Source organism: Punica granatum, chromosome 8 (assembly GCF_007655135.1).
Source record: "Punica granatum isolate Tunisia-2019 chromosome 8, ASM765513v2, whole genome shotgun sequence".
In the NCBI taxonomy this organism is placed as follows: domain Eukaryota; kingdom Viridiplantae; phylum Streptophyta; class Magnoliopsida; order Myrtales; family Lythraceae; genus Punica; species Punica granatum.
The window spans coordinates 16,301,824-16,329,313 of NC_045134.1; the positions used below are offsets into that span (position 1 = coordinate 16,301,824).

Below are 27,490 nucleotides of genomic sequence, written 5' to 3' on the forward strand. Positions count from 1 at the left end.
GTTGTAGCTGAGCACACTATTGAGAGCATATATGTACATTAGAATCCGTTAGATTGATTATATATTCTTGTAGAGCATGCCGAGTTAGTTAAAGGTTGGATGTGTTATAGAAGTATACTATATATATATATGAAAAGTTTTCGTTCAGTCTGTGTTACAAGATGGTTGCAACTGAGTAAGCTTTGAGGGTTTTATGCATATATCAGGATTAGTTAGGAGGTTATATGCTATATAGAGCTTGCTGGGTTGGTTCAATGTGTTGGGAGTTAGGAAAACAGATTACACATATATGAGTTGCCTATATGACAATGGATATTAAGGAATAGAGAGGAAACTGATGCAAATTGTAGCACGACTTCAAGGGCTACAACTTCAAGGGATCCAGTTCAAGTTCCAATTGGACCGATTACGCGAGCACGAGCAAAGAAGTTTAAAGATGAACTCAATGGCCTGACTCAAGAGGTTTGGGCTCAAGCAAATTCGTGGAGGCCCATTGGACATGAACTACGTGATCAACAAAAATCTATCAACATGATTCAAGTTATAGAAGATTCCGGACAAGGCTAAATTCAGCAAGTGTTTGAGGAAGTTTCTAGAATATTTGATGATCAAGAGAAGATATCATCAGATTTGTTTATAGTTTAAATCTCATAGAGATATTCTAGGGGTATTTAGATTTCATATATTTATAGATTATGTCATATCTCTATCGATATTCTAGATTTTAATTTCCTTATCTTTAGGAGGAGATTTGGCCAGATTAGGATTACTTTATGTCTATATATATTCATCTTAGTCAATTTTTAAAAAAGGAACATTCAGAAAATTGTGAAAGTATTCTCTTTGGTTCTTGAAGAACTGATTCGAACTTATCGGAAGTTTCCGTGGCGTTCATCATCGACTTATCAAACGGCTTTCCACCACCGTTTGTGGCGTCTTCATCGACTTATCAAACGGCTTTACATCACTGTTTGTGGCGTCTTCCTATATACCGATGTTCTTGTTTCGCATTAAACAACGGGTTGAGGTCGGTTATACCAAGGTTCTTGTTTTTGTCATAAACAACGGGTCGAGGGTTCGTCATTCAAATCTGGTCGTGAAACGATCTTGGGTTCCTTTAGTTGTCGGGTCTCGTCATTCTTGGCGGGAATCGCATCATTTGGTATCAGAGCATCAGGCTCCAAATCGGGTTTATCCTATCCTTTTTTTTTGTTTCAATTTGTTGAGTTTCGCTTCATCGAGTTTGTTCTTTGTGGATTATTAGTACAAAAAAAAATACAGAGCTGAAAAAAAAAAAGAGATCGAAAGAAAAGAAAGAAGCTATTGTAATCAATTTGATCCAAATTCTTTGCATCTGACCATTCTAAAGTTGTTATTTCCCTTTCTTTGTGATCTACATTGATTTTGTTCCCAGAATTACATATAACATTCCGGTTTATTTAATCCTTCATAGTAGTTGTCTTTTCTCTTGTTTCTTTTCTTCCTAAAATTTCCTTTGATCATTATTTCCTTGATGAGTTCTTGGTGAATTGTTGCTGGAAAATTTGGAGTTGTTTGTTTAGTTCCAAAAGAACTGAAAGAGAATTGTCGAGTGGAAAAAGGCAAGAGTGGTGAGAACATTATAGGGTTAAAAGCCACATATTTTGTTGAGTGAAAACACGAGTATAGAGTGATTCACATTCTTGAGTGTAAACACGTAAGGGAGAGAATTGTGAGGTCCATTCTTTCTAACTTTATTTTGCAGCAATCATGTCTCACAACAGTGCTAAGAGTATTCCCGAAGGTGCTACGGAATTGGCTGATTCGAAAATACTTATAGAGGCCATGATGAGTGAGATGAGGCGTGTGATGAGGTTGGAGTTTGAGCAGGTTCATGAACGAATTGATCTGATGGAGAATAAACGTGTAGAGCAGCCACGAAACGCACCTAATGCACGTAGGAGGGAAAGAGTTCAACCGAGGGAAGTGAGGATTGAAGATGAAGAGATTTATGGGGCTGGTTTTGATGAAGATGATCGAGATTCGGTTATTAGTAATAGGAGACATGGAGGGCGGTTTAGAGAAGATAGGAATCGGGAAGACAATAACCTGGGTAGTATTAAGATGAAAATTCCATCGTTCTAAGGAAAGAGTGATCCCGAAGCATACCTTGAGTGGGAGAAAAAGGTGGAGTTTGTATTTGATTGTTACAGTTATTCCGAGCTTAGGAAAGTCAAATTGGCAGCCATTGAATTCTCGGATTATGCAATTGTTTGGTGGGATCAATTGGTGATAAATAGGCGAAGAAATAGGGAGCCACCTATAGATACGTGGGAGGAAATGAAAAGGGTGATGAGGAAGCGATTTGTTCCTAGTTATTACTACCGGGAGTTGTATAATAAGTTGCAAAGTCTTCGGCAAGGTAATCGGAGTGTAGAGGAATATTTTAAGGAGATGGAAGTGGCCATGATTAGAGTTAACATAGAGGAGGATCGGGAGGCTACTATGGCAAGATTTTTGGCTGGATTGAACCGAGAAATTCAAAATGCCGTGGAATTACAACATTATGTGGAGTTGGAGGATATGGTGCACATGGCTATCAAGATTGAGAACCAGTTCAAGAGGAGAGGCAATACACGTACAAACCAAAGTCCAGGCACATCCACTTGGAAACCGAATCAGTGGAAGAAAGATGAGAGGTAATCCACGTCAAAGTTGAAAATCGAGCAAAAGCAAGAAGCAACCAGCCACGTTCCTCAAGGTAAAACCGACATTTCTACCTCCAGGAATCGTGACATTAAGTGTTTTAAATGCCAAGGCAGGGGACACACAGCAAGTCAATGCCCGAACAAGCGGGTCATGGTGATGCGAGACAATGGTGACATTGTGATCGACACTGAAGATTCCGACACCGATGACATGCCCCCATTGGAGGACGCTCCCGAGGAACTTGATATCTCTCTTCCTAGTTCTGTTGTTTCTCTTTTGCAGGAGTATGAGGATGTCTTTCCCGAGGAAACACCACATGGCTTACCTCCAATCCGAGGGATTGAACATCAAATTGATTTTGTTCCCGGTGCGACAATTCCAAACCGACCAGCCTATAGGAGCAATCCTGAGGAGACAAAGGAGCTTCAACGGCAGGTAAAGGAGTTGTTAGAGAAAGGGTACGTGAGGGAGAGCTTGAGCCCATGCGCTGTTCCAGTAATACTTGCACCTAAGAAGGATGGGACGTGGAGAATGTGCGTTGATTGCCGAGCAATCAACAACATAACGGTAAAGTATCGTCATCCTATTCCTCGTTTAGATGATATGTTAGATGAGCTACATGGTTCTTGTGTATTTTCTAAAATTGATTTAAAAGTGGTTATCATCAGATTAGAATGAAAGAAGGAGATGAATGGAAAACTGCCTTTAAAACAAAATACGGTTTGTATGAATGGTTAGTTATGCCTTTTGGTTTGACTAATGCTCCAAGCACTTTTATGAGACTTATGAATCATGTTTTGCGTGCATTTATAGGTATATTTGTGGTTGTCTACTTTGATGATATACTCGTTTACAGCAAAAACTTAGATGATCATAAGGCACATTTGAAATTTGTTTTAGATGTGCTTAGGAAGGAAAAGTTATTTGCTAATATGAAGAAGTGCACTTTTTGCACCGATAAGCTTGTATTTTTGGGATTTGTTGTTAGTGCACAAGGTATACAGGTTGATGAGGAGAAAGTACGTGCAATCCGAGAGTGGCCTAGTCCCACAAGTGTAAGTAATGTTCGTAGTTTTCATGGACTTGCTAGTTTCTACCGGCGGTTCGTGAAGGACTTTAGTAGCATAGCAGCACCACTTACTGAAGTGATCAAGAAAAACGTTGGATTTAGATGGGGAGAAGAATAAGAGAAGGCGTTTCAGCTAATCAAAAAGAAGCTGACCAATGCTCCTTTATTATCTTTACCTAACTTTTCTAAAACTTTTGAGATTGAATGTGATGCTTCAGGTGTTGGAATAGGTGCAGTTCTCATGCAAGAAGGACGACCAATTGCTTACTTCAGCGAAAAACTAAGCGGGGCAGCCTTAAACTATCCAATTTATGATAAAGAGTTGTATGCATTGGTTCGAGCTTTAGAGACGTGGCAGCACTACATATGGCCTAAGGAGTTCGTTATTCACACCGATCATGAGTCCTTGAAACACTTGAAGGGCCAACACAAGCTAAACAAAAGACATGCCCGATGGGTGGAGTTCATTGAGACGTTTCCATACGTCATTCGGTATAAACAAGGTAAGGAGAATGTGGTCGCCGATGCACTTTCTCGCAGTTATGCATTACTCTCTACACTTGATGCAAAATTGCTTGGTTTTAAGCACATTAAAAATTTATATGCTGATGACCATGAATTTTGTGAGGAATATCGAGCTTGTGAGAAAATCCCTTGTGGTAAGTTCTTTAGGCATGATGGGTTTCTGTTTCGAGAGAATAAGTTATGCGTGCCTAATTGTTCCCTGAGAGAGTTATTAGTGCAGGAATCACATGGTGGGGGATTAATGGGACATTTTGGAGTTGCAAAGACTTTAACTATTTTGCAAGAACACTTCTATTGGCCACATATGAAAAGAGATGTTGAGAGAATTTGTGGTAGATGCATTACGTGTAGGCAAGCTAAATCCAGAGTGCAGCCTAACGGTTTGTATACTCCTTTACCAATTCCTAGTGAGCCTTGGATTGATATTTCAATGGACTTTGTGTTAGGATTACCTAGGACTAAACGTGGGAAAGATTCAATTTTTGTGGTTGTGGATAGATTTTCTAAGATGGCACACTTTATTCCATGTCACAAAACGGATGATGCTTCGCATGTTGCTGATTTGTTCTTTAGGGAGATTATGAGGTTACATGGCATGCCTAGAACAATTGTTTCGGATAGAGATGCTAAGTTCTTGAGCTATTTTTGGAAGACTTTGTGGTGTAAGTTAGGTACTAAGCTGTTATTTTCTACTACTTGTCACCCACAAACTGATGGACAAATGGAAGTAGTAAATAGAACTTTGTCCACTTTGTTGAGGGCAATCATAAAAAAGAACATCAAAACATGGGAAGAGTGTTTACCACATGTCGAGTTTGCTTATAACAGATCTGTTCATTCTGCTACTAAATTTTCACCATTTGAAGTTGTTTATAGATTTAATCCTTTAACTCCATTAGATTTATCTCCTTTACCTTTGTTTGAGCATGTTAATTTAGATGGCAAAAAGAAAGCTGAATTTGTCTAGCAGATTCATGAGAAACAAGAGTCAACATTGAGCGAAGAATTGAGCAGTATGCAAAACACGCCAACAAGGGGCGTCATAAGCTGATTTTTGAACCCGGAGATTGGGTTTGGTTGCATATGAGGAAAGAGAGATTTCCGGCGCAAAGACGTTCGAAATTGTTTCCAAGAGAAGATGGTCATTTTCAAGTCCTGGAGCGCATCAATGATAACGCTTACAAACTAGACTTACCTGGTGAGTACAATGTAAGTGCTACTTTTAATGTTTCTGATTTGCTTCCTTTTGATGTAGGTAATGATTTGAGGACAAATCCTTTTCAAGTGGAGGGGAATGATGCAAATCGTAGCACGATTTCAAGGGATCCAGTTCAAGTTCCAATTGGACCGATTACGCGAGCACGAGCAAAGAAGTTTAAAGATGAACTCAATGGCCTGATTCAAGAGGTTTGGGCTCAACTAAATTCGTGGAGGCCCATTGGACATGAACCACATGATCAACAAAAATCCATTAACATGATTCAAGTTATAGAAGATTCCGCAGGAATTATGCAGAATCATCACAAGCCTCTGCAGAAAGAAGCCAAGCTACTAAACAACCCGGATTAAACAAGCAAGGTCAAGGAAATTTCGATAAATCATCTGGCTAAAAGTTGGTCACTGAGACTGGAGCTTCAAGGAACCAAAATTCTCTTGCCAAGCAATTCACAGCAAAGTGCTTCAAGTGCAACCAGCTGGGTCATCGATCGAGTGATTGTCCTCGGCGAAAGGCTATCGCTTTGGTGGAGCATGAGGAAGATGTTGAAGATGTGTTTTGCGATCCTGAGGAAGAGGAAGAGGAAGATGAAGAATACAGCGGTGATGATGATTATGAGCAGACATACATGGTTCGGAAGTTGATGCTCGCACCTAAGCAAGAATACCAATCCCAGAGAAACAAGCTATTTCGCACTAGGTGCAACATTCATTCACGCACTTTCAACTTGATTATTGACAGCGGAAGTCAAGAGAATATCATAGGAAGAGCTGTGGTTGAGAAGCTAGAGTTGCCAGTTGAGAAGCACCCAAATCCTTAATTGATTGGCTGGATAAAGTCAGTGGGTGATATCCGAGTGACCGAACGATGCAAGGTTCCTTTCTCCATTGGCAAATATCGAGATGAGGTGTACTGCGACGTTGTGGATATGGAAGCTTGCCACCTATTATTTGGGAGACCTTGGCAGTATGACACTGATGCAAAACACCATGGCAAAGAGAATGTGTATCGGCTCGTAAAGGAAGGGGTACGCTACACCCTAGTACCCTTATCAGAAAAACCTAAGCCCAAAGCTGTCCCGAAAGTGGAGGGTAAAGCGTTTTTGATAGAGACTCATTCGGAGCAGGAGATTGAAGCTGATTTTAAAGAGTCAAAGGAATTGCATGTTCTGACTGTGAAGGATTTACCATCGCAGAAGCAAATCGTGGAGGTGCCAGAGGAAGTGAAGCCCCTACTTGCAGAATTTGAAGAGATCATTCCTGAGGAGTTGCCAGATGAGTTGCCTCCAATGAGAGATATTCAGCACCAAATCGACTTGATGCCCGGAGCAAGCTTACCTAATCTGCCCCATTATCGCATGAGTCCACACAAGAGTGCAATACTCCAGGAGAAAGTAGAGGAACTGCTAAGAAAATGTCATATTCGAGAGAGTTTGAGTCCTTGTGCCGTGCCTACATTATTGACTCCGAAGAAAGATGGGAGCTGGCGTATGTGTGTCGATAGCAGGGCCATTAACAAGATTACGGTGGGATACAAGTTTCCCATTCCAAGGCTTGATGATATGCTGGATCAATTACACGGGGCGGTGGTGTTCTCAAAGATTGACCTTCGGAGTGGATACCACTTGTCAGCACCCCATTTTGGCCCACCGACATCCCACACGAGGATTCTCGACCGAAGCCCGGGGCACTATTCATCATCCAACAATCGGAGGGAAATAGGCGGGCACGGGGTCATGAACAATAAGAGAAGAGCACGGCACACTGAGAAAATCCCGGTCAAAGTCCCTAGGTCTTCTCGGGCCAACGGTCCCCGACCGAGGACGACGAGCCAACAATCACTCACGGGGCAAAAGGATCGCCAAAACGAATGCAAGGATGCACAAAGAACAATCGGGGGTCGAGAGGCGCTAAATTCCACCCCGAACGTCCAAACAGGGCAAAACCGACTCCCGAGGCGCCGAGTCACCCGAACGCTCGTCCACACAACGCACGGCGATATTAGGCTCATTCAAATCCTCATCGTTCAAGCATTCCAAATCTTCAAATTAATTGGACATCGGAGGTCGGATGCAAGCTCAATCGGGTTTCAAGCATTTGTCGGCTTTTCTCTCAATCAGACGGGACCCACAGTTCAGCCAAGCCAAGCCATCAAGCCGCAGCTCAACCCCAAGCCACGGCTCAACCCTCGGCTCCGATTGGACAGCCCCAAGCCGCGGCTTCCTCCCTCCCACCGTCGGCTCCAAGCACCCCCCACCACACAATTCAAATTTCCCTCACATCTATCACTTCCTATCACTTCCTATCACACCCATCAACTCCACTCTTCCATCCATCACTTCCCATCAACCTTTTCAAGACAACTTCCCCTCCCTAATCCCTCTTAAGAAATTCGGATGCCCTAAGCACCATTTAATTGCATTTAACTTCACTCAATCTTGTCATTAAGCTTGCATTTATAAGTCCATTTGGTCATTAACTTAAACACTTCTTCATTCTCCTTCTCTCTCAAGCCAATCTCCCTCTCCAAGCCCTCTCAACTTCAGCACATTTCAGCAATTCGTCCAGCCACCCCTCAGCCCGAAACCAAGGCATAATTGCCGAAAAACTCAACCGTTTTCCGGCGACCGCCACCCAACCCGAACCAAACTTGACCAAACTTCATATCCCACATGTATTCGACCTCCCGAGTCCATTTCCGGTGTTAGTTTCAGCATTTGAAGCTCCCAGCATGCAGATTTAGAACATTTCAGAATCGGGCCTCTAGGTACTTTCCCGGTTCCTAGGCGAGTCCCGCCCCCCAACTTTGCTCGAGCCTTGACCAAACTTCTTACCCCACATGTTTTCGACCTTCTAAATCCATTTCCAAACCTAGTTTTAGCATTTGAAGCCTCCAACACACCGTTTCAGCAGGTAGCAGAAACAGTGCAGAAACGGGTTTCCACGGCCACCCCGGGATCCTTGGCACGCCATTTCTTCCCACGACCATGGCGAGTCGTGCCATCACTTCATAGGGGTTCCTCACAACCCTCACTCTTCCTCGTGACAAGGTGGTCGCGTGCCGAGAGCCGTTCAACCGTGCACCACCGCCTTTTCTCTCCTTTCTCCCTTCACAGATTTTTCCAGTTTTTTACCGGTTTTCTTTGCATCTTTCAGGAAAATAGACATGTCTAATCCTCATTAAACCACTGCAGGTATGATCCTCACTCAGTTAGGAGTCCAATGCCACCGATCTCGCACCAAAAGACCACCGGGAGCCTCCCGTAGAGTCGTTTCTTCATCGGGTGCCAGTCAGGTTTTTTTCCTCTGGTCGTCTTTTCTAACCCGAACTTTGCAGGGATGCACAGGTAAGCTCAGGTTGAATCTCGCTACGAGCCACCTATCACCGTGATCCTCAGTCAGTTAGGAGTCCAATGCCACAAACCTTGCAGCAAACTACCACCGGGAACTTCCGGGACAGCCATTTCTTTCCGATCTGCCCAGTCGGGTCAGTTCCGCCCAGTTGGTTCTGTTTTCTGCTAGCTAACCCGACTTTATTTTTGATTTCCAGAAAATCAACATGTCCAATCCTCATGAAACCACCGCAGGCATGATCCTCAGTCAGTTAGGAGTCCAATGCCACCGACCTCGCATCAAAATACCACCGGGAGCCTCCTATGGACCCATTTCTTCATCGCGTGCCAGTCGGGTCTGTTTTGACCCGACTGGGTCTGTCTTTTTGTTACTGACCCTACTTCGTTTTTGATTTCCGGAAAATCTACGCATGCTCTCCTCCCGAAACCACCGCAGACGCGATCCTTGGTCTCTTGGGAATCCAATGCAACTGGCCCCGCACGAAAGTTCCATCCCGATCAACCGGTACAGCCCCGACAAGCCGGACTGCCAGTCGGGTCTGCCGCCGACCCGACTTCACTGATTCGGGTCTGTTCGTTCCAGCCGAGTCTCCCGACTCCCTTTGACACTTCTCCGACTCTTTCCCGCATCCCGGGGCTAGGTATAATCACTCCCGACTCAGAGAAGTTAGGACTTTTACGTTTTCTTTGTGTTTGTGGGGCGATAAGGCGGTTCATGACCGATTCACATGCAAGTTTATGTTTTTATGTGTTTTTACATCGTATTATGCATGTCTTCATCGTTTATAGTGCTAGCATGTCGGGAAATAGCTTGAATCGGAGTCGAGGAGACATCGTTGGCTTGGGCGAACCAAGGGAGCCTCTCGGCCTCGCCCCAAGGGAGGTGGCCGAGAGCCCCTCTTGGCTTCCTCGGGCCATGGATGGCCTCCTTTTCCCGACTCAAGTCATTTCCCGAGTTTTTACATTTTTTGCTTCCCATGAGTCGGTGTCGTTTTATCGATTCCTCTAAATATCGTGCTTGTGCTTGTTTGTATGTTTAATTGCGTTCCTAAGATCATGGCGGCACCGGCTATGTAAAAATGCACGTTGTCATCGTGTTTGATGTTTTATGCATGCAAGAAACGGTCAAAACCGATTCTTGGAATTGATTGTAATCACAATTTTCATTTAATCGTTGGTTTCATGTTAATTCGTATGCTAGATACGTTAATATCGAACAATCATTTCATTGATCCATAACAATTGAGGTTTGAGGTCTCAATCATTAAACCACTTCACAAACGGGAAACGGGACGTGCCACTCGATTAATTAAATCACTTGGACTAAATAATTGGGTTAATCGATCCTTAATTCGTAAACGCATCGATGGTTCACGGAACGGCGGGAATGCCCTTTTCCTTAAAAGATCACAATTTCAAAACACCGAGACACGTAACACGAATAGAATTGATGTCTAACGAGTACTCGCGTGCTATGACTCGAGTCCGGGCCCGATTTGAGGCGGCTCGAGTCAAGACGCATGAGTCCTCCTTAGATTTCTTCGTGTGACGTGATCTCCAATTTACATACGGACATCGCAATTTTATCCAAGGGCATAATCGTCATTCCGTGATTCACCGATACCCTAGGCGTTAGGGAGTTGGAAACACCTCGATCTATGGGTGGGAAAGGGCAACCCGTTCGGGTGCGAGTTTCATTCGCACGGCCCATTCCGTTCACTTTCGGTGTTTCTATCTTTCTACCGTAGATTCGGTGGTGAACATTTCATTTCATTTACGAAACACGAAAAACCGGATTAATCATACACTCGACTTAAACGAACATTAGATAATTGATAGGTGGAATGCTAGGTTCCAATCTAGAGTCAAAACACAAGTTGGTTAATTCGGTGAAACCATAGTGACACTTAACCGAATAAAAGCTCTAAAACAAATTCACACATGTAATCGGCTTAGAACCATATTCTAGCCCACCATCTATGTTTGCCTAGGCTAGACACATTGTTTGCAAATAAACCCCGGTCGATAACTGATTAAATCACGTACATTCGACTTAATACACAACTTGTCTGTATTCACCTACGTTTGTCAGTTGTTATCTGTTTTCCATCAGTTTTATCAGTTTTCTTCTGTTTTCCATTTCCTTTTGTTGATTTGCTGCAGTTCGAGTCCGAGCCCATAGGTTACGTGTTGCACGGGGTCCAACGCCCCAAACCATCGAACACGAGGTCCAACGTCTCCTAATTCACTGAGCGCGTGCAACCCGAGTGCGGAATGGGATCTAGCCTCGATTCACCGTCATACTCCAAATATGGCCTATGTGGAAGGCAATTTGGATTGGATGCGTGAAACGGGTTTAGATATCACCCGGGAGCTCGATCGGTCCAACGGTTACAGTGGGAATCGACCGGTTCTCTTGCGAACCGTTGGAACGATCGGACTCGACCCCCGGCTCCTTGAGCCCGCGTTGCCTTAATTTGTTTATCGGTTATTCAAAACACACGGTGAGCCGAAGTAGAATATTGGCCCAATGCAAACCGATCGGGATCCATTTACTTATTCAGTTGTACTTTGTAATTATCCGAGAGAACATTGTGAGGCTTTTATTTGTATATTCACTCGGTCACTTGTAAGGATCCCCGATCGGCGAGCGAGAGTCCGAGTGTCGAACCGGTCAAGTCGGTCTATTATTACCAAGAGATGAGTAAGCTCGAATACTCGCGGTTTCGGTTCGCGCAGGGAATCGACCATCACGGTTCGATGAACTGTAACGTTGAGATAGTGGACCGATTCCTCGACGCACAAGCCTACTCATCTTTCGGATTCTTGGCCCAACTTGAACAATCCATCGACTTTACGGTGTCAAAACGGGCGAGTCGAGCGCAACTCTAAATCACGCAGTAAATAAACAAAATGATAAGCCTAGCAAGCTAGAGTACCGAAAGGGCGTGCGGGATATAGGCCCGCATGTAATAGAACCCCCGAATTCGGAATTTCCGGTTCCGTACGACCATTGCCTTAGCATTTAGGTGTACCCCGTACCCCTAGACCCGGGTAACTTGCCGGCCCTCGACCTTCGGGTCGTAAAATGGCAAGTGGCGACTCCTTCTCAAGTGCGTCCGTCGCGCGTCCCCGGGAAGGTGGACACTCCCAAGCCGCGTTTGCTTAGGCGCGCGCATGCGTGCCCCGACGAGATTAAATTCGGGTGCGCACAGCTTGGCGACTCCACTGGGGACACTTAGAGGGTTCGGGCTCGTTCCCGCTTGCTTTGTTTGCTTGTTTATTTACCGCTTTCCGCATTTCCCGCTTATCTACTTAACGCACTTTTATTTCCCGCACATGCATTGCATATCATAGTAACTTCTAGGTACCTATGGGTCGCGTCCCACGACCGGTAATAGGAGCATAGGTTAAATAGGGGTTCCGAGTAAGGGTACGTCGCACGGTTGGACCGTCGATTAGGCCCCCAAAGATCCCCGCTCGATTTCAAGGAATTGACACCCTTGAGTCGGGAGCCCCCATCCTTACGTAGCACGGTCCCTGTAGTACCGAAACCATGCATCGTACTACGCTTCCATGCCGTCCTCCAACTCGACTCCGACAATAGTCCATCGAGTCGGCCTGCGTGCCACTTGAGTCTTTTCCATTTCAAGAGCGATATACCTTGTAATTTGTACTAAGCCGTGGGCATTTACTTTTCTCTACACATATGCATCATGCAGTTTTCAAAACACACTAGGATGTCGTTCACATTGACAAGTCCTAAGCAGATTTTCTTATCGTCTTGGTAAGGGACGCCTTGCTCGGCCTCCTGCCCGCGCCTTGACAGAGCCCGCCAACACACGAGGACCTCACCGACCCGCCACAGAATGCGAATGGTGTATATTCCGGGACAACATGATCGACCTCATCAACACTAGGTTCGATCACCGAGAGGTCGCTGAGAGACGAAGAACTCGCCGGCCAACCACCTCAGAGGGAGCTCTCCCAAACTCGTGCCAAGATGCAGAGATGCGGTCAGGAGCTCGCTTGAGTGAACACCGCCCTGGAGAGGTCTAGGAAAGGGCCTCATGAAGACCCACACATGCACTCTATGATAGATGTCTCCGCAAGGCCCTCGCCTAGACCCGGTGCTTTCCGAGGCGGCGCTCGCTCAAACCCCGAGTGTGGTGGCAAATCAGCTTAAGGCTCTATTTTACAAAATTTGCATTGTACTTTGAACCTTTCGAGTCAATGTGAACGACAACATTAGCTTTTGAAAACTCACGCATTGCACGCATCCTATTCATTTACTGTTTTACACGACAATTAACACTACCACACGGTAGACAAAGTTATGACCGCCTTTGCAGGTGTACCAATCGTGGTCCTCACCCTTCCTCCAGGGCGAGCCGATCAGTAGCTCAAGGGCCAACCGTCCAAGCAACACTAACTTCCCATTAATCCCGCGCAATCGATTATGTCATTGCATGGTTGAGCACACGTCCCTCTATGCTACAAGTGCTTCCATCAACACAACTGAGCGTGCCATTTCCGCGTCGTGCGAGCATGCCTCCACCTTCTCCATGCACACACCCTCAGCGCGCTCGCACGACGCCTACCAGGCTAGTTCAATCCCCTAAGCCCTTACGCTGAAATCGCGAATATAGTTTGCTCCTTCATTGTTTTCTTTCCCATTGTAGAAAATTCTACACAAGAAGACAGCATGAATACTGATCGACCACAATTAAGACAACAAACGTCTTACATCCATCCAGCTCCTTGGGATTTCAACACTAAGTCCTCATCCCTGCTCCACAAAGCAAGACCGCAAGCAAATCAGCGTCACCGCATTGCAGCGCCTCACGCTATTCCTCAGCATTGACCTTTGCTTTCGCATTTCTTGCACTTTCCTATCAACCTCGCATTTACTACATCGGGCCTCGGCCCCGCATTGGGCTCCGGCCCCGCATTTATTGCATCGGGCTCCGGCCCCGCATTTACTGCATCGGGTTTCGGCCTCGCATCGGGCTCCGGCCCTGCATTTACTGCATCGGGTTTCGGCCTCGCATCGGGCTCCGGCCCTGCATTTACTGCATCGGGTTTCGGCCTCGCATCGGGCTCCGGCCCTGCATTTACTGCATCGGGTTTCGGCCTCGCATCGGGCTCCGGCCCTGCATTTACTGCATCGGGCTTCCGCCCCGCATCGGGCTCCGGCCCTGCATCGGGCTCCGGCCCCGCATTTACTGCATCGGGCTTCAGCCCCGCATCGGGCTCCGGCCCTGCATCGGGCTCCGGCCCCGCATTTACTGCATCGGGTTTCGGCCCCGCATCGGGCTCCGGCCCTGCATTTACTGCATTGGGCTTCAGCCCCGCATCGGACTCCAGCCCTACATCGGGCTCCGGCCTCGCATTTATTGCATTGGGCTTCGGCCCCGCATTGGGCTCCGACCCTGCATCGGGCTCCGGCCCTGCATTTACTGTATCGGGCTCCGACCCTGCATCGGGCTCCGACCCCACATTTACTGCATTAGGCTTCGACCATACATCGGCCTCCGGCCCTGCATTTACTTTTGGGTTTCGGCCCTATAGCGGGGTCCGGCCCCATTTTTAGGCTTCGGCCCCGCATCGGGCCTCGATCTTGCATTTACTGCTTTCGGGCCTTGGTCCTACATTTACTGCTTTCGGGCCCCGGCCCAGTATTTACTGCTTTTAGGTTTTGACACCTCGCATCTACTGCTTTCAGGCTCATCTAAAGTCAAAAATCGACTTGGATTCAAATTCATCCAAGCGATACTCCGAGGAGCAAGTCTAATCCTTCAACTGCAAAAGATCACAAGCAACGGCTCTGATGAACAGAGCATGGCCCTGCCCACCCGCCGCGAGAGTCACTAGCACGGTCACATCTCCGACCGGAGAATGATCCCTGCCCACCCTCCACTGTGGCCATCAACCAGCCACTGGGGCAACATGCACTTTTCCCTAAACTCTCTTTTTACATTTATCTTAATACATTCCCAAGCGGACTCCGGACAAGAAAGGGGCATTAGGACAGTTCTCAGGACGCCCTATTGGTTTTGTCGGAATTGTTCGATTCGTCTGTCCTCATGGGATCCGGCTTCTCGAGCCTTCCCTAGGACGGCTGTGCATGCCAACCAGGAATTGGGGAAAGTACGCCTATACGGCTCACGATCACAGTCTGACCACTCCAGGGTGGTGATGATTAGACTCCCGGAATTGAGTGTCCCCCACGCGCGGCACCCACGGGTCGCGCGCTGGATGAGGGAACCTCCCATGGGTCCACCTTACATTTCTTACCACACATTCCACCGCATAATCGCCTAATGCATCATCCTCTTTGTCATCCTTCACAGGGACACGCCAGTCGCGGGCGAAGAGCGATGCGCAGGTTCACACCTCCCCGAGAACTCCTATCGGGTCTTTCTTCCTATACTTTAGTAGGGAAGGGCCCGACAAGGAGGTACCCCCTATGAAGCCGACGACGGAAGCATCCGAACGAGCTGCATGCCTTCAGCGCAACCGTCTCAATCGACAAACAAACATGCCTATCGGCTTCGAGAGCACACCTTTCCGGCGTACAACTGATGCTGGAACCACAAGCACGATCGGGGACGATGGTTGTACAAGACGCCCGACACAAATCACAAAGACCGGGGCATCCCCGTCCAACATTCACGCGGAGGCAACCTTGGTCACCCACACTCCTGGGGCAATTTTGTTTTCGTTTTAGACAATAGGGGAAAGGACTTGTAAAGTTTGCAAGGACAAAAGACGCGAAGTTCGGCTTTTGAGTGCACAAGCATCAGACTTCTGAGAAAACCAGCCCTCACAAAATTGGGCTAGGACAACAAAGTACATCAAGTCTCCATGGGGCGAAGCAAACAAAAGCAGCCTCGATGATGCAAGGTCGAGGAGTTTCAAACAAGTACAAGGGGCACAATACAGACCCCAGCTGCGAGGAAAAAAACAGAGCGAAAAGAAGCGGGATAAACCCGCCAATGAAGAGAGAGAGAAAAGAAGCGGGAAAAACCCGCCAATAAAAAATGGGGCAATGCCGAGGTTCACCAAAAGCACCGGCACCCCCGATCCAAAAGAAATGAACAAATCCCAACAAAAAGGGAAGCAGCAGACGCAACTCCTCGACGGAGACAGAGCGTAACGCACTCGAACGTCGAATCATTCGAGCACTTCGCCCTTGCAAACTTGAGAGATAAAAGAATCGAGCCCGCTAGGTCGAAAACCCCTCGGGGCGACCTAGGCAAAAGCTAGGGCAAAAGAGAGGCATGACCGAAAATCCCGAGGCGGGCGGTCGTGGCAAAAGGAGAGTTCATCCCCTTTAGGTTGAGAGGTGCGGTCCCGAGGTGGGTGACCGTAGCAAAAGGAGAGCAAAACGAGAGATAAACAAAACAGTCACCCGAGGCTCTCGCACACTACGCGAGCTAGGGATCCCCAAGGGAAATGGCCAGGATGTTTACTCCAACGCGATCCCCGATCGGCTCTTCAACATAACTCAACTTTCCAAGGCGGATTCTTCCCCAGGCGTAGTGGACAACCGAGCACGCCATCCGAGGAGTTTGGCGCAGCCCACACCGCGGAAAGACAAAAAGGGGGTACATTTCGCTGCAGGCGTGAACCCGTGTATCCTTTTAGCTTGGGGCAACGTGCTCTCTAAGCTTTCTCTTTTCTCCTTGTCATTTACATAACTCCAAAATGGGTCACAGCCACCCTTCAATCGGCTACCACAAAGCCAAAATCCCAGACATTCCTTTCCGGGAGCCTAGTCATAACACGTTGGGAAGACTAGACTGAGGCCTGGTCAAATTTGCGCAGAACTCCCCATGCGGGTCACAAACGCAGCTGCCTTGCGCTACCCTGACGAGAAGGGTCCTAAGCCGACAAGCGCGTCGAACAATCGATAGAGTCGCTAGGGCATCACTGAGAACGTCTTAATATGCCCATGCATGGTCGACAAAAGTCCCTGAAGGCCTCGCATTGAGGCCTTTGAAGGCGAGATCCAGTCGTACTTGCCTAAGCAAAGTTCTTCACGAGTCACCTAGGGAATCCAAAACTGAAGCATCGTGTGTCACAATGACGTTATCTTCATAAGCATTGATACACCCGTACATCGTTAACGACTCACTACGACTTGCTAATGATGTTAGGATCACAGATGCCAAGCAGCTAGAACCATGGCAGACGTTGATTCCCGGTCTCACGGGATACGTAGGCGCTCACTATTCTGTAGGGCCAAGTCCCACCATCTTCACCTTTATGCAGGTCCAAGTCCCTTCATCATTTTTCTGTAGGGCCGAGCCCCATCTTTACTTTTATGCAGGGCCGAGTCCCGTCTTCACTTTTATGCAGGGCCGAGTCCCGTCTTCACTTTCATGCAGGGCCCAGTCCTGTCATCACTTTTCTGCAGGGCCGAGTCCCGTCTTCACTTTTATGCAGGGCCAAGTCCCCTCATTACTCTTCTGCAGGGCCGAGCCCCATCTTTACTTTTATGCAGGGCCGAGTCCCGTCATCACTTTTCTGCAGGGCCGAGTCCCGTCTTCACTTTTATGCAGGGCCAAGTCCCCTCATTACTCTTCTGCAGGGCCGAGCCCCATCTTTACTTTTATGCAGGGCCGAGTCCCGTCTTCACTTTCATGCAGGGCCCAGTCCCGTCATCACTTTTCTGCAGGGCCGAGTCCCGTCTTCACTTTTATGCAGGGCCAAGTCCCATCATTACTCTTCTGCAGGGCCGAGCCTCATCTTTACTTTTATGTAGGGCCGAGTCCCATCTTTGCTTTTATGCAGGGCCAGATCCACACCACCACTCTTATGTAGGGCCAAGTCCCACCATCTTCACCTTTATGCAGGGCCAAGTCCCATCATCATTTTTCTGCAAGGCCGAGTCCCGTCTTCACTTTCATGCAAGGCCAAGTCCCGTCATCACTTTACTGCTTTCAGAACTTCGCGTCCCCGGACTTTGCGTCCGGTTACTGCTTTTCGAACTCCGCATCCACTTTACTGCTTTCAGGACTTCGAGTCCCCGGACTTTGCGTCCGGTTACTGCTTTCCGGACTCCGCGTCCACTTTACTGCTTTCAGGACTTCGCGTCCCCGGACTTTGCGTCCGGTTACTGCTTTTCGGACTCCGCGTCCACTTTATTGCTTTCAGGACTTCGCGTCCCCGGACTTTGCGTCCGGTTACTGCTTTCCGGACTCCGCGTCCACTTTATTGCTTTCAGGACTTCGCGTCCTCGGACTTTGCGTCCGGTTACTGCTTTCCGGACTCCGCGTCCACTTTAGTGCTTTCCGGACTTCGCGTCCACATTTACTGCTTTCCGGACCTCTCGTCCATTTTACTGCTTTCTGCGGGCTTCGGCCCTTCACCTACCACTTCACATTCCCCAAATCTCGCTCACGCCACTATCTCATGACAGGGGGAGAGGCGAGCCACCACGGAGAGCGACGACAGAAGCGGCCGCCGGGACCAAATGGGTGCCTCTCATGGTCTTTGGCTACATCCTCTAACCGAGCATGTAACCAAAGAGGGGCAAGCTGTCAGCACCCCATTTTGGCCCACCGACTTCCCACACGAGGATTCTCGACCGAAGCCCGGGGCACTATTCATCATCCGACAATCGGAGGCAAATAGGCGGGCACGGGGTCATGAACAATAAGAGAAGAGCACGGCACACTGAGAAAATCCCGGTCAAAGTCCCTAGGTCTTCCCGGGCCAACGGTCCCCGACCGAGGACGACGAGCCAACAATCACTCACGGGGCAAAAGGATAGCCAAAACGAATGCAAGGATGCACAAAGAACAATCGGGGGTCGAGAGGCGCTAAATTCCACCCCGAACGTCCAAACAGGGCAAAACCGACTCCCGAGGCGCCAAGTCACCCGAACGCTCGTCCACACAACGCACGGCGATATTAGGCTCATTCAAATCCTCGTCGTTCAAGCATTCCAAATCTTCAAATTAATTGGACATCGGAGGTCGGATGCAAGCTCAATCGGGTTTCAAGCATTTGCTGGCTTTTCTCTCAATCAGACGGGACCCACAGTTCAGCCAAGCCAAGCCATCAAGCCGCGGCTCAACCCCAAGCCACGGCTCAACCCTCGGCTCCGATTGGACAGCCCCAAGCCGCTGCTTCCTCCCTCCCACCGTCGGCTCCAAGCACCCCCCACCACACAATTCAAATTTCCCTCACATCTATCACTTCCTATCACACCCATCAACTCCACTCTTCCATCCATCAACTCCACTCTTCCATCCATCACTTCCCATCAACCTTTTCAAGACAACTTCCCCTCCCTAATCCCTCTTAAGAAATTCGGATGCCCTAAGCACCATTTAATTGCATTTAACTTCACTCAATCTTGTTATTAAGCTTGCATTTATAAGTCCATTTGGTCATTAACTTAAACACTTCTTCATTCTCCTTCTCTCTCAAGCCAATCTCCCTCTCCAAGCCCTCTCAACTTCAGCACATTTCAGCAATTCGTCCAGCCTCCCCTCAGCCCGAAACCAAGGCATAATTGCCGGAAAACTCAACCGTTTTCCGGCGACCGCCACCCAACCCGAACCAAACTTGACCAAACTTCATATCCCACATGTATTCGACCTCCCGAGTCCATTTCCGGTGTTAGTTTCAGCATTTGAAGCTCCCAGCATGCAGATTTAGAACATTTCAGAATCGGGCCTCTAGGTACTTTCCCGGTTCCTAGGCGAGTCCCGCCCCCCAACTTTGCTCGAGCCTTGACCAAACTTCTTACCCCACATGTTTTCGACCTTCTAAATCCATTTTCGAACCTAGTTTTAGCATTTGAAGCCTCCAACACACCGTTTCAGCAGGTAGCAGAAACAGTGCAGAAACGGGTTTCCACGGCCACCCCGGGATCCTTGGCACGCCATTTCTTCCCACGACCATGGCGAGTCGTGCCATCACTTCATAGGGGTTCCTCACAACCCTCACTCTTCCTCGTGACAAGGTGGTTGCGTGCCGAGAGCCGTTCAACCGTGCACCACCGCCTTTTCTCTCCTTTCTCCCTTCACAGATTTTTCCAGTTTTTTACCGGTTTTCTTTGCATCTTTCAGGAAAATAGACATGTCTAATCCTCATGAAACCACTGCAGGTATGATCCTCACTCAGTTAGGAGTCCAATGCCACCGATCTCGCACCAAAAGACCACCGGGGGCCTCCCGTAGAGTCGTTTCTTCATCGGGTGCCAGTCAGGTTTTTTTCCTCTGGTCGTCTTTTCCAACCCGAACTTTGCAGGGACGCACAGGTAAGCTCGGGTTGAATCTCGCTACGAGCCACCTATCACCGTGATCCTCAGTCAGTTAGGAGTCCAATGCCACAAACCTTGCAGCAAAATACCACCGGGAGCTTCTGGGACAGCCATTTCTTTCCGATCTGCCCAGTCGGGTCAGTTCCGCCCAGTTGGTTCTGTTTTCTGCTAGCTAACCCGATTTTGTTTTTTATTTCCTGAAAATCTACATGTCCAATCCTCATGAAACCACCGCAGGCATGATCCTCAGTCAGTTAGGAGTCCAATGCCACCGACCTCGCATCACAATACCACCGGGAGCCTCCTATGGACCCATTTCTTCATCGCGTGCCAGTCGGGTCTGTTTTGACCCGACTGGGTCTGTCTTTTTGTTACTGACCCTACTTCGTTTTTGATTTCCGGAAAATCTACGCGTGCTCTTCTCCCGAAACCACCGCAGACGCGATCCTTGGTCTCTTGGGAATCCAATGCAACTGGCCCCGCACGAAAATTCCATCCCGATCAACCGGTACAGCCCCGACAAGCCGGACTGCCAGTCGGGTCTGCCGCCGACCCGACTTCACTGATTCGGGTCTGTTCGTTCCAGCCGAGTCTCCCGACTCCCTTTGACACTTCTCCGACTCTTTCCCGCATCCCAGGGCTAGGTATAATCACTCCCGACTCAGAGAAGTTAGGACTTTTACGTTTTCTTTGTGTTTGTGGGGCGATAAGGCGGTTCATAACCGATTCACATGCAAGTTTATGTTTTTATGTGTTTTTACATCGTATTATGCATGTCTTCATCGTTTATAGTGCTAGCATGTCGGGAAATAGCTTGAATCGGAGTCGAGGAGACATCGTTGGCTCGGGCGAACCAAGGGAGCCTCTCGGCCTCGCCCCAAGGGAGGTGGCCGAGAGCCCCTCTTGGCTTCCTCGGGCCATGGATGGCCTCCTTTTCCCGACTCAAGTCATTTCCCGAGTTTTTACATTTTTTGCTTCCCATGAGTCGGTGTCGTTTTATCGATTCCTCTAAATATCGTGCTTGTGCTTGTTTGTATGTTTAATTGCGTTCCTAAGATCATGGCGGCACCGGCTATGTAAAAATGCACGTTGTCATCGTGTTTGATGTTTTATGCATGCAAGAAACGGTCAAAACCGATTCTTGGAATTGATTGTAATCACAATTTTCATTTAATCGTTGGTTTCATGTTAATTCGTATGCTAGATACGTTAATATCGAACAATCATTTCATTGATCCATAACAATTGAGGTTTGAGGTCTCAATCATTAAACCACTTCACAAACGGGAAACGGGACGTGCCACTCGATTAATTAAATCACTTGGATTAAATAATTGGGTTAATCGATCCTTAATTCGTAAACGCATCGATGGTTCACGGAACGGCGGGAATGCCCTTTTCCTTAAAAGATCACAATTTCAAAACACCGAGACACGTAACACGAATAGAATTGATGTCTAACGAGTACTCGCGTGCTATGACTCGAGTCCGGGCCCGATTTGAGGCGGCTCGAGTCAAGACGCGTGAGTCCTCCTTAGATTTCTTCGTGTGACGTGATCTCCAATTTACATACGGACATCGCAATTTTATCCAAGGGCATAATCGTCATTCCGTGATTCACCGACACCCTAGGCGTTAGGGAGTTGGAAGCACCTCGATCTATGGGTGGGAAAGGGCAACCCGTTCGGGTGCGAGTTTCATTCGCACGGCCCATTCTGTTCACTTTCGGTGTTTCTATCTTTCTACCGTAGATTCGGTGGTGAACATTTCATTTCATTTACGAAACACGAAAAACCGGATTAATCATACACTCGACTTAAACGAACATTAGATAATTGATAGGTGGAATGCTAGGTTCCAATCTAGAGTCAAAACACAAGTTTGGTTGATTCGGTGAAACCATAGTGACACTTAACCGAATAAAAGCTCTAAAACAAATTCACACATGTAATCGGCTTAGAACCATATTCTAGCCCACCATCTATGTTTGCCTAGGCTAGACACATTGTTTGCAAATCAACCCAGGTCGATAACTGATTAAATCACGTACATTCGACTTAATACACAACTTGTCTGTATCCACCTACGTTTGTCAGTTGTTATCTGTTTTCCTTCAGTTTTATCAGTTTTCTTCTGTTTTCCATTTCCTTTTGCTGATTTGCTGCAGTTCGAGTCCGAGCCCATAGGTTACGTGTTGCACGGGGTCCAACGCCCCAAACCATCGAACACGAGGTCCAACGTCTCCTAATTCACTGAGCGCGTGCAACCCGAGTGCGGAATGGGATCTAGCCTCGATTCACCGTCATACTCCAAATATGGCCTATGTGGAAGGCAATTTGGATTGGATGCGTGAAACGGGTTTAGATATCACCCGGGAGCTCGATCGGTCCAACGGTTACAGTGGGAATCGACCGGTTCTCTTGCGAACCTTTGGAACGATCGGACCCGACCCCCGGCTCCTTGAGCCCGCGTTGCCTTAATTTGTTTATCGGTTATTCAAAACACACGGTGAGCCGGAGTGGAATATTGGCCCAATGCAAACCGATCGGGATCCATTTACTTATTCAGTTACACTTTGTAATTATCCGAGAGAACATTGTGAGGATTTTATTTGTATATTCACTCGGTCACTTGTAAGGATCCCCGATCGGCGAGCGAGAGGTCCGAGTGTCGAACCGGTCAAGTCGGTCTATTATTACCAAGAGATGAGTAAGCTCGAATACTCGCGGTTTCGGTTCGCGCAGGGAATCGACCATCACGGTTCGATGAACTGTAACGTTGAGATAGTGGACCGATTCCTCGACGCACAAGCCTACTCATCTTTCGGATTCTTGGCCCAACTTGATCAATCCATCGACTTTACGGTGTCAAAACGGGCGAGTCGAGCGCAACTCTAAATCACGCAGTAAATAAACAAAATGGCAAGCCTAGCAAGCTAGAATACCGAAAGGGCGTGCGGGATATAGGCCCGCATGTAATAGAACCCCCGAATTCGGAATTTCCGGTTCCGTACGACCATTGCCTTAGCATTTAGGTGTACCCCGTACCCCTAGACCCGGGTAACTTGCCGGCCCTCGATCTTCGGGTCGTAAAATTGCAAGTGGCGACTCCTTCTCACGTGCGTCCATCGCGCGTCCCCGGGAAGGTGGACACTCCCAAGCCGCGTTTGATTAGGCGCGCGCATGCGTGCCCCGACGAGATTAAATTCGGGTGCGCACACCACCAGATTCGAATTCGTCCAGGAGATGAGTGGAAGACTGCATTTAAAACTAGAGATGGTGATGCAAATCGTAGCACGACTTCAAGGGATCCAGCTCAAATTCCAATTGGACCGATTATGCGAGTACGAGCAAAAAAGTTTAAAGATGAACTCAACGGCCTGATTCAAGAGGTTTGGGCTCAAGCAAATTCGTGGAGGCCCATTGGACATGAACAAAGATCCATCAACATTATTCAAGTTATAGAAGATTCCGAAAAAGGCTAAATTCAGCAAGTGTTTAAGGAAGCTTCTAGAATATTCGATAATCAAGAGAAGATATCATCAGATTTGTTTAAAGTTTAAATCTCAAGGAGATATTCTAGGGGTATTTAGATTTCATATCTTTATAGATTATGTCATATCTCTATCGATATTCTAGGTTTTATTTTCCTTATCTTTAGAGAAGATATGGCCAGATTAGGATTAGTTTATTTCTATATAAATTCATCTTAGTCAATTTTTAATGAGAAGGAACATTCAGAAAATTGTGAGAGTATTCTCTTTGGTTCTTGAGGAACTAATCGAACTTATCGGAAGTTTCCGTGGCGTTCATCACCGACTTATCAAACGGCTTTCCACTACCGTTTGTGGCGTCTTCATCGACGTATCAAGCGGCTTTCCATCACCGTTTGTGGCGTCTTCCTATATACTGAGGTTCTTGTTTCGCATTAAACAACGGGTTGAGGTCAGTTATACCAAGGTTCTTGTTTTTGTCGTAAACTTCGGGTCGAGGGTTCGTCAATCAAATCTGATCGTGGAACGATCTTGGGTTCCTTTAGTTGTCAGGTCTCGTAATTCTTTTCGAGAATCGCATCATTTGGTATCAGAGCATCAGGCTCCAAATCGGGTTTATCCTATCCTTTTTTGTTTCAATTTGCTAAGTTCCGCTTCGTCGAGTTTGTTCTTTGTGGATTGTTAGAAGCAAAAAAAAAAATCAGAGCTGAAAAAAAAAAATCGGCAAGAAAAAAATTTCGGCCAAAAAAAATACAGAGCTGAAACAAAAAAAAAGATCGAAAGAAAAGAAAGAAGACATCGTTGTCAATTTGATCCAAATTTTGTACCGCTGACCATTCTAAAGTTGTTATTTCCCTTTCTTTGTGATCTACATTGATTCTAATTCCAGAATTTCATATAACATTCTGATATACTTCATTCTGTTGCCTTTTCTCTTGCTTCTTTTCTTCCTGAAATTTCCTTTGAACATTAATTTTCCTTGATGAGTTCCTGGTGAATTGTTGCTGGAAAATTTGGAGTTGTTTGTTTAGTTTCAAAAGAACTGAAAGAGAATTGTCGAGTGGAAAAAGGCAAGAGCGGTGAGAACATTAGAGAGTTAAAAGCCACATATTTTGTTGAGTGAAAACACGAGTGTAGAGTGATTCACATTCTTGAGTGTAAACACGTAAGGGAGAGAATTGTGAGGTCCATTTTTTTCTAACTTTATTTTGCAGCAATCATGTCTCACAACAGTGCTAAGAGTATTCCCGAAGGTGTTACGACATTGGCTGATTCGAAAATACTTATAGAGGCCATGATGAGTGAGATGAGGCGTGTGATGAGGTTGGAGTTTGAGCAGTTTCATGAACGGATAGATATGATGGAGAATAAACGTGTGGAGCAGCCACAAAACGCTCCTAATGCACGTAGGAAGGAAAGAGTTCAACCGAGGGAAGTGAGGGTTGAAGATGAAGAGAATTATGGGGTTGGTTTTGATGAAGATGATCGAGATTCAGTTGTTAGTAATAGGAAACATGGAGGGCGGCTTAGAGAAGATAGGAATCGGGAAGACAATAACTTGGGTAGTATTAAGATGACATTCCCATCGTTCCAAAGAAAGAGTGACCCTGATGACATGCCCCCATTGGAGGACGTTCCCGAGGAGGAATATTTAGCTCCAGATGCATTAACATTGGTGGCAAGGAGAGCATTGAGCTTGCAAACAAAAGGAGTTGAAGAAGTGCAGCGGGAGAACATCTTTCACACTAGGTGCTACATCAAAGACAAGGTATGTAGTGTGATTATTGATGGTGACAGTTGTACTAATATCGCAAGCGCAACAATGGTGGAAAAATTGAGACTGCCCATGGTGAAGCACCCTAGGTCGTACAAGCTGCAATGGTTGAATGATAGTGGTGAGATAAGGGTGAACAAGCAGGTGTTAGTTGCATTTCGAATCGGTAAATACGAAGATGAAGTGTTGTGTGATGTAGTACCGATGCAAGCAGGACACTTGTTGCTAGGGCGTCCATGGCAATTTGATAGACGAGTGAAGCATGATGGCTTTACGAACAAATACTCCTTTGTACTTAATCAACGATCAATCACTCTTGTACCATTGACTCCGCAGCAAGTATATGAGGATCAAGTGAGATTGCAAAAAGAGAGTGATCAAAAGAAAGAGAGTGAACAGAAGAAAAAGAGTGAAAATCAGAGAGAGGCCGAGAAAAATGAGAGAGAAAAAGAAAATCAAAATTCGGCCATTGAGAGAAAATCAGAGAGAAAACAAAAGAATTTTTATGCAAAATGGGAGAAATTAGGCAAGCAATGTTTTTAAATCAGCCGATGATTGTACTTTTGTACAAAGAGGCATTTTTCAATACTAACGAACTTGATATCTCTCTTCCTAGTTCTGTTGTTTCTCTTTTGCAGGAGTATGAGGATGTCTTTCCCGAGGAAACACCACATGGCTTACCTCCAATCCGAGGGATTGAACATCAAATTGATTTTGCTCCCGGTGCCACAATTCCAAACCGACCAGCCTATAGGAGCAATCCTGAGGAGACAAAGGAGCTTCAACGGCAGGTAAAGGAGTTGTTAGAGAAAGGGTACGTGAGGGAGAGCTTGAGCCCATGCGCTGTTCCAGTAATACTTGCACCTAAGAAGGATGGGACGTGGAGAATGTGCGTTGATTGCTGAGCAATCAACAACATAACGGTAAAGTATCGTCATCCTATTCCTCGTTTAGATGATATGTTAGATGAGCTACATGGTTCTAGTGTATTTTCTAAAATTGATTTAAAGAGTGGTTATCATCAGATTAGAATAAAAGAAGGAGATGAATGGAAAACTGCCTTTAAAACAAAATACGGTTTGTATGAATGGTTAGTTATGCCTTTTGGTTTGACTAATGCTCCAAGCACTTTTACGAGACTTATGAATCATGTTTTGCGTGAATTTATAGGTAGATTTGTGGTTGTCTACTTTGATGATATACTCGTTTATAGCAAAAACTTAGATGATTATAAGGTACATTTGAAATCTATTTTAGATGTGCTTAGGAAGGAAAAGTTATTTGCTAATATGAAGAAGTGTACTTTTTGCTCCGATAAACTTGTATTTTTGGGATTTGTTGTTAGTGCACAAGGTATACAAGTTGATGAGGAGAAGGTACGTGCAATCCAAGAGTGGCCTAGTCCCACAAGTGTAAGTAATGTTCGTAGTTTTCATGGACTTGCTAGTTTCTACCGGCGGTTTGTGAAGGACTTTAGTAGCATAACAGCACCACTTACTGAAGTGATCAAGAAAAACGTTGGATTTCGATGGGGAGAAGAACAAGAGAAGGCGTTTCAGCTAATCAAAGAGAAGTTGACCAACGCTCCTTTATTATCTTTACCTAACTTTTCTAAAACTTTTGAGATTGAATGTGATGCTTCAGGTGTTGGTATAGGTGCAGTTCTCATGCAGGAAGGACGACCAATTGCTTACTTCAGCGAAAAACTAAGCGGGGCAGCCTTAAACTATCCAACTTATGATAAAGAGTTGTATGCATTGGTTCGAGGTTTAGAGACGTGGCAGCACTACCTATGGCCTAAGGAGTTCGTTGATGAGGATCATGGGCATGACAATGAGGCAGATGCACATGAGCTTGGAAGTCGGACTCCTGAAGAGGGAGCTGAAGCACAAGATCTTGGAGGCTTGCATGTTCCGAGTGGGCCAATCACACGGGCGAAGGCCAAACAAATCCAACAAGCTATGGAGAGCTTGCTGATGGGCTTTTTGGGCCAAGAGGAGTCTAATTCAATTGGGTCTCCAAAGGCCTTTATTCACTTGACTTGCCATGAGATGCTGAAGATGGAATAAAATACTGCCAACTATTCTAGATA

General features: G+C 46.5%; 2 pseudogenes; both read left to right on the forward strand.

Moving 5' to 3' along the window:
* The first annotated feature begins 2,898 nt into the window (after positions 1-2,898).
* Positions 2,899-6,318, forward strand: LOC116188777 (annotated as a pseudogene).
* Positions 6,319-6,426: 108 nt separating this feature from the next.
* LOC116188778 lies at positions 6,427-26,645 on the forward strand (annotated as a pseudogene).
* The last annotated feature ends 845 nt before the right edge of the window (positions 26,646-27,490 follow it).